This window comes from Chanodichthys erythropterus, chromosome 3 (assembly GCF_024489055.1).
Source record: "Chanodichthys erythropterus isolate Z2021 chromosome 3, ASM2448905v1, whole genome shotgun sequence".
Taxonomy (NCBI): domain Eukaryota; kingdom Metazoa; phylum Chordata; class Actinopteri; order Cypriniformes; family Xenocyprididae; genus Chanodichthys; species Chanodichthys erythropterus.
Window position 1 is genome coordinate 27,332,369 of NC_090223.1, and position 6,000 is coordinate 27,338,368.

Genomic DNA, 6,000 nt, shown 5'->3' on the forward strand with positions numbered 1-6,000 from the left:
AAAGTGACGGGGATTAAGCGTTCTTTGTGGCGAATGCAATTCTGGGCACAGCATTTTCTCATGATTACTGTATGAAAGCGCTCTCCAGCTCTGTTCAAAAACAACTAACATCTGATTGCCATTCATCCTTTAGCGGTATCATCTGCAGATGGGAATTGACACCAAAGACAACATGAGCTATGGAAATGATTAAGCTAGACCTCCACAGCAAATAGCTTGGTTATGCAGTACTATAATTTCAATTTCCTTCGCAAACAACCGTTTCAATATACGCCTGGACAAACCAAATAAACACTTCTGACGTACTTACGGTTTCTGGAGACATATAACCTTTTATCTTTCACTGCCAGAAACAAATGGCATGTTAAGAATTAACGTAACGTCTTCCCTCTAGGTCAACACCGTTCCTCGCCGTTCCTGTATTTTTCCATTAATCCTCCTCCATCTCCCTTAATCATACTGCTGGCCCGGCGACTTGAAAGGCGCCAAGTAACACGCAACTTGTCAGATCCAGCAAGGGAAAAATGAATTAAGTCCAGAGGGTAAAGTTGGGACGGAGAGAAGTGTGAGTGGGCCGGGTATTGAGCCCTGGGGCACCCCGAAAGTCATAACTCAGAGCTTAGGTACCGTGGCCCGCCTGAGGAGTTACCGTCTGCCAATTGATTTAGTGTCATCGGAGGTCTTGGCCGCCTCTTACGATTATGTGCCTTATTAAGTGATTCTCTGAGCATGACAGCTTTAGGATATTAGGTGGTACTTTCTGTGGCCTTTTTCTAAGTACATGAATCGCCTGCTTTTATTAGTCTGAAGGACACTGCATCTCAATCCTGGTCTTTCCTATATAGTATTGACTATAACTACGCCAGTTGGAATAAAATACTTACATTTTCCATAAGGCGCAGTCTCGCTTCGTTTTCACTTCGCATCTCTACAACTCTAGTTTTGACATTTTGAGGTCGCAACCCACTGGACGTCAACATTTCTAAAAAACTGAAACACAAATATTTTAGTACCAAAACACGCTGTAACACCAAGTGAGCGTGTTTCCTTTAGAAGGACATTTCCTCTGGATAGTGTTTATTTTCTTTCACCTTTGTTTGATGGAAAGGTTACGCAAACATATATAAAAGAACGATTTTTGTTTGATGTGTGTATATCTGTGCCTGTGTGTGGATGTTTATGTGTGTGCAAAGAAGCCAAAATTGTGAGTTAAATATTGTCATAGACATTCGTTAGCCAAGTGCAACAATTACAGGGGACTTTTGACCAAAGTTACAACTGCAGGATTATTTTATCAGAAATCACATACACAGAGTTCCCAGAACTCACCAGGAGAAATCTCTTCATCCTCCATGTTGGATAAAATTCCTGTGCGAGATATGCTGTTTACCATGACTCCATGGCTTCATGCATTACTGGAAATAGACAAAGAGAAACCAAAAAAAAGATTAAATAAAGTCTAACTCTGTCAGTAATGGCGATACATATACTGTTGGATATAAAGTGCCTGACGAAGACCTGATGGTCGAAACGTCTTTACGGAGCAGTTATATCAGTGTGCGGACATCACGTTTGTCTTTTGCTTCAGATTGTCCTGCACCTGAGCCCCGGTTGGGTTTGTGGGATGTGCACACCTTTTTTGTATTTTTGATTTTGTATAATGGGTATAACCATCTTTTCAGTTCTGAATTTTTTTACAGAGATGATTTGAACGATAATATGATTTGAATCAGGACTGGGCACAATTTAGAATTTAACAATTGGCCCCTTTTCAATCCATGAGTCAGAATTTTAATTGCATTGGCCACACCCCAGTCAAACTCGATTGGAAGGAGCACAGAACTATTAATTTAAAACGATTCATAAGATAATGCCTTCTGGGAGCGTGCTTCACTTCACGGATCCATATATCTATTTATTTAAGTTTATTAGATTATATCATATAAATGTATTGATCTGTCTTTTTGTGTGGGTTTAGACAGAGGAATATAGATTTACTACTATCATTCAAATCTTTAGGGTAAGTTTTTTTAAAAAGAAATTAATACTTTTATTCAGCAAGGATTCTTTTTTATTTTTAATTAAAAATGTTATTCAACATTTATATTAATAATAAATGTTTCTTGAATATCAAATCATCATATTAGAATGTTTTCTGAAGGATCATGTGACACTAAAGACTGGAGTAATGATGCTGAAAATACAGCTTTACCATCACAGGAATAAATTACATTTTATAATATATCCAAATAATATATTTTATAATATATCCATTTTTTATCAAATAAATGCAGCCTGGTGATTATAAGATTTAAAAAAAATCTTTGCACAGTAATATAAACTACATTTCTATGATTAAACTGATCTCTCTGTCAGCCTATAATACTGTCAAAACTGTCAATTTCAAAACTTTAAAACCAGGCTTTGTCAAACCATCATTCAAAGTTTGTTTCCTTTGTCTTAAAAAAACTTGTATTATCGCTGCACTACCTTTATGGATCATCTCAAACTTTACATTCAGAAAGAATGTCACAAACACCAAACAAGAAACTGTATTACAGCCAATGTGTTAAATCATTCCACAAAGATAACATTCAATATATGCAGTGCTAAGAAATGTTTCCAGGGTCAGCAGGACTCTGAACCTTTAGTGAAGGGTGTTTACTGCTGAATCTTTGTGCCAAGAGAGTTTGACAACATGGCATTATGTGCAATTTATGTCAGGCTTGGTTTTGTGTGTGTGTTTATGTGCGAGAGTGTGTGTGAAAAAGAGTGTGACAGAGATTGCATTCATATGTATGACCTTCCTCTTTAGAGGCACCGTCAAAGATCACAGTCAGTGTTGACAGAGATATTTCTCCCATGCATTACCGCGGTGAGGGCTGCTGTCTAAATGCTTACTCACCAGGCGCCGACTGCACAGGCCGCCAGCAGAGCCAGCCAGTGGCCCTGAATGCCCTTTTGCTGAGTAGACTCTAGCAGCCAATAAATGGAGCTGTCACTCCTGTCAATCTTGCTTTCTCTGACACAATCGGCCTATCACGCCCACACATGCCGTCCTGCCCACCTCAATTATGTCCCTAAAAGGACAGCTTTCTCTGACAGCCCTGCCTCTTGCACGACAAAACGCAAAGATGGCCAATCATCTCATTCTCCGCCCTGGGGATTGAGAAAGAGAGAGAGTGAGAGAGAAAGATTCTTTCTTTATGCAAAGTTTTATTTAAATGTGTAATGTCTCTGAAGCATATTATGAAATAATGTTATCATAAATTCTTTCCTCATATGATGCATGTGATACGGTCACTAAACTTTTACAAATGCAGCCCGTCACATGATATCTCACAATATTTAAAAACAAACCTAGCAATTAAGAAAGTGACTGATGAAGAATTCACACCACTCTGTACCTGCAGATATCTCAGATTCATGTGATTTCATGAATAGCCTGAAATATGAGGAAAGGAACAAGGCCTTAGAACCTCATTTCTGCCTGGTCCAACTGCGTTTTGATGCTCTATCGTCCTCTAGTGGATCGAAGGTTGATGCGCAGGTTTGCTGTAAAAACAGACAATGATAATGTACCACAATGTTTTCAATAAATTGTAAAATGTTCGTTCAATTTGTAACATTAATCGATCAATATTTTGCAATCATACTCATAAAAAGTAATTCATTTGATGTTTATTAATAAAATAAACAGTTTTTACATCGACATTATTAGTCCCATTGTCTTAAGGGCATTTTCATAACCATAACAAAAATCTCATTTCAGAATTTCTCAGCTTCACTTAAAAAATATAATTTTAAACACACGTGATGTCTAATGTGCCTAATATTTTTGTGGAAAATGTGATTCTTTGATAAACAGAAAGTTCAAAAGAACAGCATTTATCTGAGACAGAAATCTTAATGCATCCTTGTGGAATAAAATTATTAATTTCTTTCAAAAACATCTCACTGATTCCAAACATTTGATAATAAATATAGCCTATATAAAAACCTATATATCACTCTAAAAATGCTGGGTTAAAAACAGCCCAAGTTGGGTTGAAAATGGACAGACCCAGCGATTGGGTTGTTTTAACACAGCAGTTGGGTTAAATGTTTGCCCAACCTGCTGGGTAGTTTTACTTAACTCAACTATTGTTTGAAAATTACAGTATTGCTTACTTAAAATGGACCCAAAATATCTTGTTTATATCTTGTTTACATATCTTAATATGTTTAATAAATGAACATTTTCATTTCATTTTAGATTCATTTTAAGTCAGCTATGTAGTCATTTTCAAACAATAGTTGGGTTAAATAAAACTACCCAGCAGGTTGGGCAAACATTTAACCCAACAGCTGGGTTAAAACAACCCAATCGCTGGGTCTGTCCATTTTTAACCCAGCATTTTTTTGAGTGTATATACATATATATACATATATATATATATATATATATATATATATATATATATATATATATATATATATATATATATATATATATATATATATATATATATATATAATGTGTGTGTATATAGGGTATAGCAATACCTTTTAAAGGTTGAGTAAAATATTCAAAAAACTCAATAAAACAATCAATAATGATAGATATAAATAAATGTACATTTACATGATTGCTTTTAATAATTAAATACCTGTTTATTTTTGTAAAACATTTAAAATATCGTCTATATGGGCCCTGGGCGTATGTGTGACACTGATATAGTCTAACTGCAGCCCACTTTATCATTTATTTCTCTAAACGACCTCGCCTACACTTTCCTCTTGATTACTTTTCTGTTGACTATATACTCTGTGAAACCTCTCCATTCCACCGGTTTCCTCATATATTCAGAGACATGTCGCCGTGTTTACCCTTCGCGAAGATAAATCGTGTTTTTTTCCTATCCCGCGCTTCCATCTCGCGCGTTCTGAATGGCGCGAGGGTTTATTTGTTTAGGAGAGCGGCATTTATTTTCCGCGCGCTCTGTTTGGGCAGATGGCGGGTCTCGCTGCGCCAAGTGGACCCGGGTGTTTATTTGAAATGGGGCGTGCGGCACGCGAGGGTATTGAGGAGCCCCGCGGACCATGTGTTTCTCTGTGCGCCCTGATTGGGTGACGCGGAGTTGGCAGACGACCTGACGAGAAACAGGAGACAAAATGGCGGGCAGTCTCTGTATGAGCTTAGGCCTTCCATACGGCGTTGGGTCTGGTTGAAAGCGCCTGGCTTCATGGATGGATTCATTTCATGAGATCTCGAGATCCAGCACAACACATATTTTTATATGATTTTAAGGCCATATGACAGCGCAGTGTAATTTGCTACAGTACTTAAGGAAAGGACCCTGATAGTTAAATAACACAGGCCTCTAAAGTACACCATTCAGTTCTTCCAAGAAACGCACGATTAAAATAGTTAATTTCACGTTAGCTATGTGCACTTGTTTTTCTTTCAGCAGTTTGAGTAATGTTTAGGCTAATATTCTGTGTTAAAGAGAAACTGGCCAGGAACATGAATGTCTTGAAAACTTGATTTATGAATTGTTAGTTATAACTTGAAAAACAGCTATTTTACCTCCACCTTGGGGTGTAAGTTTACTAATTTTGTTTCCATATTAGTACCACTGTGGCAAATAGAGAAAGTGTTAAATTGTTCTGTGGATTAAAAGTGAAATTGTGTGTACATTTGGTAAGGATGAAATACTTGTCGTTTATGAATGTGTTGAGTTGATAATCTGTGTTTTAATTTATAAATATAATGTTTTAAACAAAAATGTTGGCGGTGAAAACTGTTAAAACACTCTTTTGTGTGTATGGGCCCATGATGATTGACAGCACACATTAAATTAGCCACTCCCTATAGTTTTAGCCCTGCCCTGCATTTGAAACGTCATTTTTTTAGAGGAACCAATCAGTAAAGAACCAATCCATCAAAGTCAGCTCCTTAACCAATCAGGGAGAGTATGCTAAACAGCTGCTAGCCAATCACGCTCGGTTTATTCAAGC